Here is a 10,000-nt window from a genome sequence, read left to right on the forward strand (position 1 = left end):
CGGCGGAACACAGACGTCCTGGGGTAATTTCACATAGGTGCGCCGTCTGTACCCCCTTGTAATGTCTGTGAATTGAGTAAATAACAGACGTTTATTTATCCCGTCCGAATGTGCCCCGAAAAATCACGGAGGTCCGGGGGTAATTGCGAATTACCAGGGGTCCATAGGTAATATTTATCCCGGGCTTATGTGTGCATGTGTGCATGTGTGCATGTGTGTATGCGCGTGTGTGTGTGTCTGTGTCTGTGTGTATCTTTGTGCCTGTGACTGTGTATGTGTGTGTTTGTGTGAGAAAATAGACTGAGCATTGACAACACCCACTGAAAAGGCCGTTTCAATCCAACCAATTCACAGGAACGATCTATGAATCACCCATACATAACACACACACACACACACACACACTATCTCTCTCTCTCTCTCTCTCTCTCTCTCTCTCTCTCTCTCTCTCTCTCTCTATCTCTCTCTCTCCTCTCCCCCTCTTCTCTCTCTCTCTCTCTCTCTCTCTCTCTCTCTCTCTCTCTCTCTCTCTCTCACACACACACACACACACACACACACACACACACACACACACACACAAACACACACACACACACACACACACACACACACCCAGCAGGAGCAGCCTGCAGCCTACTGGTGTGAATCAGGAGTGTGAATAGAGCAGTAGGCTGAAAGAGCCAGTCGAGTGCTGAGGGGGCGGAGTCTATATTTAGCCAGAGTAAACAATAGGACACGGCTACTGCTGGATGAGGGGGCATCAGGCTCATTCACACACACATGCGCACACATGCGTGCACACACACTAGAGTGTGGCTCGGGCCGTTTTTTTCTGTTCGAGCCCGGCCCTCAGCCGACAGAAAAGTGATCGACACCGACCCGAGCCCGAGACTAATTAAAATGTTTGTGTCCGAACCCGTCCGAAGCCCGAGACCACTGTAATAACAACAGAACCTGTGCGCAAGCAAGATTTTCTATGTGGGCTCCTCCATACTCAAAATAGCACGTGATAAATAGCCAGGATAGGCAAAGACGTTAGGATGAGGCAATTTGCCGTAGCCTGCATAGTAAGTATAAACACACACACACACACACACACACACACACACACACACACACACACACACACACACACACACACACACACACACACACACACACGTGACAGCGCAGCTTATGTTTCTATGTACGAGTTATTGAGCTTGTGAAGGATGGTTGCCTGATGGTCTTGTTAACTTATTATTTATAAAAATGCGACATCGCCGACAGCACTGAGTTATATCAGCTGTCAATCAATGCCGTGCGGAGAGAGAGAGAGAAAGCGAGATAGAGAGAAAGTTTAAGTTTCCAACTTGCTGCAGCATTCCAACGGGACTCCGCGTGCTTTATTCGCGCTCTGCTTGCCTTCATTGCCCGTTTGACAGCGCCAGGTTAAACTGAAAATGAACAGCGATTTGGGAGGTGGTCACCAAGCAATCTGCGCGAGAGAGTTACACCAGGCGCGAAAATGAACAGCGATTTGCGATGTGGTCACCAACAATGCAATCTGCGCGAGAGAGTTACACCAGGCGCGTGCACGCAACATTCACAATGTATGATGGAATTACTCGTTTGATGTGGACAAGATAATTTATTGGTCTCCGCCATTGAGTGTGGTGGCGTTGTTGTGAAGGATGTTTGCCGAATTAGGTTAAGTTTCGGCGCTCTTTTCTCTGCTGATAGACGACCCCAGCCATTTAGAATGTAAAGCCGTCTATTCTTAAAACAATGCAAAACGCCACCAATGAAAATGTGAACAAACATCCATAAAAATGACAGCCAATGCATTTTCAAATAAGATCTGGGATTGATTTTCGCGGCTCACTTCTGAGGGGAAATGTTGCTGCGCGCCGGAGTCAAATTTGTCAGTAAATAAACAACGACGCATGGGGTGCCGGGTCAGCCAGATGGAAAAAAAGAGATCTTGATGTAGACGTGCCCATAGCCTTGCCTACTTGGCGTGATGCAGATGACTGTGCTACGTGTTCATTGAATATGTATGTAGGCATGGCAGATTTTAAATGCAGGTCTGTTGATTGTGTTGGGCTATAATATTTTTTCTATAACCTTGCGAGCCGCCAAGTCAGGCGTCTCGCGAGCTGCGCAATGAGTAACAGGGCTATAAGCTAACCCCGAAGAACAGTAGCCTGTTTGGCCCTCCAAGAGAATGCCATTTCCCCTGATGTCCATGCGGTCAATATAAAATCAGGAAAGGTTGCACGCACATAGTTACAACTGTAGCCTACAGTAAAAGTGACACCAATTAAGAACCTACTGTACGTGAAGGACATGACATGTCACAGCGGACAAAATAGTAACAGGAAACCTCTCAGCCCCTACCTTACACTCCACGTAGCGTGTGTGTCTTCTTAGTTATCCATATTATGGTCCTTGCTAGCCCCATGCTGGAAATGTAATCCTTGGCGAACAATGCAGTGACAAACTTCGTCATTTTATGTCCAACATTCAAGACAGCCTCGAAGGCATGGCCTACACTAGGCCTACAGCAAAAGACCATGCGTTCACTGACAACTGTTGATTTGGCAAGCAAGTTCACTCGGCATCCCTGCTCGGCTGACTCGGAGTGGGCGTCCAAATGTTGCCCCTGGTAACTGGCGCGTGCATACAGCCAATAATAATCACTGGCACAGTAGCCTACCAACATTTTCATTTATGCATATTCAATTACTTATTTTTTAATCACAAAACTGCCGTTTGCATGAACTGAAACGTTTCCTCTGGTTGCTTACAATTTTCACAATGTCTGTTTGCTTCAAGCCCGAGCCCGACCCGAGTCCGACAGATATTCTATTTTTGTTGTCCGAGTCCGGCCCGGCCCGTCGGGTTCCGACCAGGCCCGTCGGGCTTCGGTCGGGTTGCCATGCTCTAACACACACACATACACACAATAACACACACACATACGCACACACACAAAGACACACACAGTCTTTCTCTTTCTCTCATACACATACACAGACAGTCATACATACACTCCCATTCACTATCTCTCTCTCTCTCTCTCTCTCTCTCTCTCTCTCTCTCTCTCTCTCTCTCTCCTGAGTATACACTTGCAGGGCAAACTAAACTGATTCACAGATACTCTGATGATCTCATGCGAGTCAATAGAAACACCTGGAACACATAGGACTCACGATTCACTGACGTGAGTCATTTCAGTGTGTGTGCTTGTGTGTGTGTGTGTGTGTGTGTGTGTGTGTGTGTGTGTGTGTGTGTGTGTGTGTGTGTGTGTGTGTGTGTGTGTGTGTGTGTGTGTGTGTGTGTGTGTGTGTGCGCGCATGCCCTGTGCACTACAATATGCGTCAGCAGTGGCTGTGTGCTACTAACTATTGTGGTTACAGGTCACAAAAAATACTTCAGAATCCATGCTCTCCATTTTCTTTTTGAGCAATACCTTTTTATTTCAATGGCCTTTCTATTTTCGAAAACACATCAATGAGACCTCTTCGTTACAATAATAACCATGCTCATCCGTGTTAACACCCACTGAGATGACCACTTCCACCCTACATATTCTGTAGTGCTGTCACGATACACTCAACTCGCAATTCGGTTCGATTGTGTCAGTTCGGTTCGATTCGTATCACAATCTTTCACTTACGGTTCGATAGGTCAAAGGTATATTTCAATTGATATGATTTGAAGTTTGGAAGCACTATCATATGATATAATGTGGTTGCTTTTTTGGACAGAAGGGTAACAGAAATTTGAGAAGGCATATCACGATACTGCCTTCTTGCACTGCGAAACAGTATTGTGACTCTGCGTATCGCGATTTCTCAGATAACGTTACAGCCCTACTAGTCTGTAGTCTTCACTTCACGTCTTTGTTACCAGGATTTGTGTTCTTTGTTGAATACTGCGTATTCATACCTGAGTTATATTTGGTACATGATTTATGATTTTCTTAGGGTTTTTTTTTTGCTTTTTATTATTATGTATGTTTTTGATTTTGTGTGTGTGTCTTGGGTTTGGGGTGGGGGTGGGTTTGTGATGTTGTTTATTTTCCCTCCATGACTATTACCTGTGTTTTATGTATGTGTATGTGTACATGTAAGCTACTTGTCCCCTCTCTCCCCCCCCCCCCCCCGGGATCAATAAAGTTACACTAGTCTACTAGCTTCTAGCCTTCACAAATTTCCAACCTACAGGTACCTGGAGTGCGTTGCAATATACGACCTTGCCTCCTCCACTTGCTTCTCTCATCGTACCAGGAAGTAATATGCCATGATGACATCACGGACAACAGCATTATATTTCCATATCTTGCAAAAGCTCAATTGTAGAGTCTTTTTCTCATTTGCAATTGGGATGGTGAATGAAAAACAGTCCCTCAAAAGTTGTTGTGGCTAGGCTGACAGCTCGGAAACTTTATTCTCCACGGAGGAGGGGCCAAGAGGCGAGACGAGGAGACAAGCGCAAGTGGAGGAGGCAAGGTCGCATATTGCAACGCACTCCTAGTCTGTAGTCTTCACTTCCACCCTACAGAATCTAGTGACCTCATTGCTAAGGAGAGTTCTAACCTCGTGTGGACTGTGCGTGACTCACCAGGAAATGATTTAATGAAGTACCACATTTGACTTGAGTTTAGATTACACAACAGCCAAACTCTTCCCAAGGACCACGATGACCTCAGGAATGATGTCATGACTGTGAGACAACCACCATCTCAACCGGCATTTCAAACGGCTTAAATCAACCCTGGGGTGCATTTCTCGAAAAGCGTAGTTGTTAGCAGTTAGCAACTTGGATAGTTGCCAATGGGAAATTGCATTGCAACCAACAAAGTAGCTAGCAACTACGCTTTCGACAAATGCACCCCTGACCACCACAAAACCAACCCAAATCCAACCCTTGAACGCCAAAAACGTCTTGTCATGTGGTTGGTGGGCATCTCTGTACACGCCTGTGTATGGGTAAAAGACGTCAGGTGGTGCAACCGCATCTAATGCCCATGAATTCATTAGGAATTGGTTGTTCATATGCTGCAATAAATATGCTTCTTAAATAGTCCACTAAAACAAACAAACAAAAAAAATCCTCAAAGACGTCCTCAAAACGTCATTGTCATTGTGTGTGTATGCACATCCAGGGATGTTGCCAGGGGCAAGGTTAGCATGATTGGAAGGGCCAGTGTTGCCAGATTGGGTGGTTTCCCGTCCAATTGGGCTGCTTGGGACAAACGTCTGCTGGTAAAAAAAGGGCAATTGGGCAGGTTTTTCTGTAGATTTATGCCCACAGAAATCAATGGGATTTAGTTCAAATCGAGTAAGTTTTAGGTCTTCCAGGTGTTTTGACTACATTCTGGGCTGGAAAGCATCAGTCTCATCTGGCAACCCCGGTAAGGGCCTGTCAGGGGGCCCTTTGAAGGCGATTAATATTATATTTTAATAGCATTCCTTTACTAAATCTAATATTGTATTTTAATAGCATTCTTTTGCTAAATCTATAACCTTTCATGAGGCCCTAGACTTAGGAGGTGCCTCTCTGGCATATCAGTGTACCTACTATGTACAGTATATATCCACTGTGTACACACTTGCATGTGTGTGTCTGCGTGTGCATGTATAAAGTCTCCGCCTCTGACTGAGTAACTATCTCTCTCTCCCTCTCTCTCTCTCTCTCTCTCTCCCTCTCTCTCTCTCTCTCTCTCTCTCTCTCTCTCTCTCTCTCTCTCTCTCTCTCTCTCTCTCTCTCCCTCTCTCTCTCTCTCTCTCTCTCTATGCGTGGCTATGTCCACTGTGTGCAGGCCAAAGAAGGCCTATGAGTAACCATACGTAAATGTTCGTCTGTGTACTTTACTACACGTGTGCATGTAGAGTGCACCAGTATGTGTATGTGTGTCTTCAGATAAAATATGTCAAAGAAGGTCTCTGAGTAACTGTGCGTGTGTGTCCCAGTGAGTGAGCGAGAGAGAGAGAGAGAGAGAAAGAGAGAGAGAGAGAGAGAGAGAGAGAGAGAGAGAGAGAGAGAGAGAGAGAGATGAGCCATGGCGAGCCAGTCCATTGTTTACGAGGACTGAGGAAGTGACTAATTGGCCGATGGCGTCTGAATGAGGCAGCCCCAACTTGGAAAGGATGATCAAGTCTCATTATCCAGCCCCCGTCTGGACACACGCACACACACACACACACACTAGTCAGGCCTGTCTGGACACCATCCAGCAGCTTGTGTAAGAAACCCGTCGCTTTCCCCCCTTTCCCACACACACACTTACCCAATCAAACACACACAGACAAACACACACACACACACACACACACACACACACACACACACACACACACACACACACACACACACACACACACACACACACACACAGAGGTTACATAAGGTCTGAGGTCAGATGGGGAGAGTCAGCATCTGCTGCACACGGACGCGCCGATGTGCTTCTCTACAGTCACCGTGGTGACCAGGGGGCAAACAGCTCCGGACACCTCACAACAAGCGCTACGTGAAGTTAGCCTAGCACTTCTGGTCTGTCTGAGGACCTGCAATATGTGAGGTGAGGCTACCCTTGCCAATGGGGATATACTGTATGTGTGGCAGCTAGTATTACATAATAAGGCTTCCTCTGCCATCACAGCTTGCCATCTAGACAGCCTCAGCCATCAGACAAGTGGGTACCCTTGCCAAATGTCTGTCTGCTGATGAGCGCTATTTGAGATTACCCCTGCCAACTATCTGTCTGGTGACTAGCGTTACATGCGTTTAGCGTCGTGATATGTCTGAGGCACCTACCGTTACATCCTTCTACCAAACATATTGCTCTCAATGTGCATGTTGCCCATGTTCAGGTGGGAAATTAAAAAAGAAAACATCACATAAGACAAGTCTCATTGGCATTTTTAAAAAGAAGAATTCATGGAGAATGAAGAAAAAAAATAAAATAAAAATCTGTGGACAATCCCACAAGGGGTTCTGGAGCTCTGAAAATGACACCCAAAATGATTTGTCAGACTTGTGAGGTCTTCTGGTCAAACACTGATGGGGTTTCCTTTCTATTTATAGCTTTTTATGAGAGTGTTCCTACTTGTCTCTACAAGGGGAAAAAATCAAGAGGCTATGTTGGGCACAAATATGTCTTCTGAAGGCCTAAACAGAGCACAGCCAAAAACTCCAGTACAATTTGTATCATCTTTGAGGGAATGCTATGACGATGCAGGATCATACAGACCAAAACTGACAGTTTAGCAACAAACTATTCCTATCTATGTACCAGCATGCCAAATTTGAGCTTCCTACATGGTTTAGTTATTGAGCTACGGGCTTGTGAACTTTGACAAAAAAAAGAGTGTGAACAAAATGGGCACCCCCCTCCCCCAGTAAAATTGTCTGTAACACGGAGAGTATACATTTTACATTCAAATAAATGTACAGTGTTTCTCTTAAGTACCATGGGTACACTTGGTAATATTTTCAGAATTTTTTGAGACCTAAGTGCGCGGGCTCCTGTTGATTTGGCGTGGAATGACCCTCTTTGGTGAAACGGTCAGAGCCCCAGTTTACTAGCCCAGAAGGTAGTCCTGGCTGGGCAAGTCTACTCCCCTTTGCTACAATACCCCTGTTAAAAAATAGCTGTTACCAGAATGGCAATGACCAAGTCGTAATGTATGACTAAATGCCCTGTCCATTGCCACAGTGGTGTAGTGCTATGGTAGTTAGGTTTTTTCGGTGACTATTACAACGTCCCTGTGGCGGGACGGTGTCTGGTATCTGGTGTCTGGTAACAGGCTACCCTTAGCTACAAGTCACCCTGACGATTCCTTTGCTATTGAGAAATTACTATAGGCTACCCTGACAATTTCTAGATGACAAGTTAGAATTCCTATGTGCGGTCAGCTACCCTGGTTGTCTATATGGTGGCATTGTCAGCTAGTAAGATTAACATGCAAACCGGTGCCAGTGATCTACAGTATTATTATAAGCTAGCTGTTGACCTATTGATCTATCCATGTACTGCTACTGTTGTGTTAGCCTTTGATCTGTATGTTTAATGTTAGCATTACGCAAAGTTAGCCTGGTGTTGTATCTGCTAACAATACATTTGTCCTGGTGATCAGTCAGCTGCTGTAGCACCCCACTGAAATCAAGTACCCTTACCCAAGTAGTATGTGTGCGTGGTTACTGAAATCAAGTACACTTGCCACACACAGATACACACCCAGACCCATACTAGTTCTGTATGTGTGTGTGGTTACTGTTTAACACTGGACTGATACGAGAGAGACCATGGGCCCCTCAAGGTCATCAGATCTGTGCCGTCAGACACACACTCACACACACACGATTGAACACACACACACACACACACGTACACACTAGAGATGCAAATGATTAATCGACTTTAGATTAATTGTCGAGCAAGAGGTTGCTCGATTAAAATGTATTAATCGTGATTAATCGCTAGAGGGCGCTAGAGACTGTTGAGTAGTTCTAGTTCTAGTCCTATTCAAATCCATGGTGCGCAGATTTTATCTATTAAATCGTCATTGCAACTTCTAGAGTTCTTGTGGGTCTTTTGGAGATGTGTACTTGAATCTGTGATTATGCCAAGCCCAATGGTGTAAGTTGTTACTGTTTGAATTATGAGAAAAACGATCTTTCAAGACAGGCAAATGTCACTGCAAGCAGCATTTCACTGTAGGGTTAAGCTTGCTATGTTAGCTTAGCGTGCTAACTAGCGAAATCACAAACGTAGTCATTTCAAATTTTGAGCTGTAATTTTAATCACTAACACCCTGTCAGATATCAAGACTAGTATTAGCTGAACTGGGCATGGTAATATATGACCATGCATGAAGAGGAGCACCATCTGTTCAATTTCAGGTGAATCCATGTTAGCTGTAAGTGTTGTTGTCATAGCTCCATTCATTCTCAATGGAGTTAGCTTATTAGCTCTCCTTACAGACACAGGAAATAGCTTTTTTTGTTCAGAAACGAACTTTGTTGACATTACTATGCATTATGGACAACAACACACCACCCAAAATATAGCATTTCTTTATTTTGAAGCGTATAAAATTAAAATGTTTGTGGTTGATCATGCTGGCTGACACACCTATATGCAGACAAGTTCTGAGTCTGATCACGTTTCACTCAACGTTGTCTGTCATCATATCTCAGGCAACTGCAAGGCGACATAGAGGGGGCGTGGGGCTACTAGTTCACTCCTGGGTGAAACCAAGCAATGCCCCCCCAAAGGTGGTGTGGAGATGCCATAGAAAACATGTCTGCTTTCTTTTCCTAATGCATAATTACTTGAGGAATATATAATATAATATAACATAATACAATAAAATACAATATGGGCTTAATGATCATAATGTAATTCTCATAATATAATTTAATATAACAATATAGGCCTATACTTTTTGAACTCTGTGTTTTAACTATTTAGCTGATATTTTAAAAGGCCCTATGAAATTCAGGTGAAAAAAACGCCGCTTATCAATTAATCGAAAGTCGATCGATAACACTATCAACTAATGATTAATGAATTAATCGATAATTTGCATCCCTAGTACACACACACGTACACACACACACACACACACACACACACACACACACACACACACACACACACACACAGAGTCTCTTGATTAAACATTCATGTTGACATTCACCTGTGCAGAGGACCTTAACACAAACACACGCAAACACAGACAGACAACCTCACGACAAACACACACACACACACACACACACACACACACACACACACACACACACACACACACACACACACACACACACACACACACACACACACACACACACACACACACACACACACACACACACACACATACAAACGGTGAAGGAGAAAACTCTCAGGTGACTCGGTAGAGCTTAATGATGTGCGAATGCTCCAACTGAAGACACACACACACACACACACACACACACACACACACACACACACACACAC

The 10,000-nt window shown here is 44.6% G+C and overlaps 1 protein-coding gene across 5 annotated transcripts in view; it reads right to left on the minus strand.

Moving 5' to 3' along the window:
* sik2b (salt-inducible kinase 2b) overlaps positions 1 to 10,000 on the minus strand; it is an 88,354-nt gene that overhangs the window by 69,784 nt on the left and 8,570 nt on the right. The window lies entirely within an intron of this gene.

The sequence above is a fragment of the Engraulis encrasicolus genome, chromosome 9, assembly GCF_034702125.1.
Source record: "Engraulis encrasicolus isolate BLACKSEA-1 chromosome 9, IST_EnEncr_1.0, whole genome shotgun sequence".
NCBI lineage: Eukaryota > Metazoa > Chordata > Actinopteri > Clupeiformes > Engraulidae > Engraulis > Engraulis encrasicolus.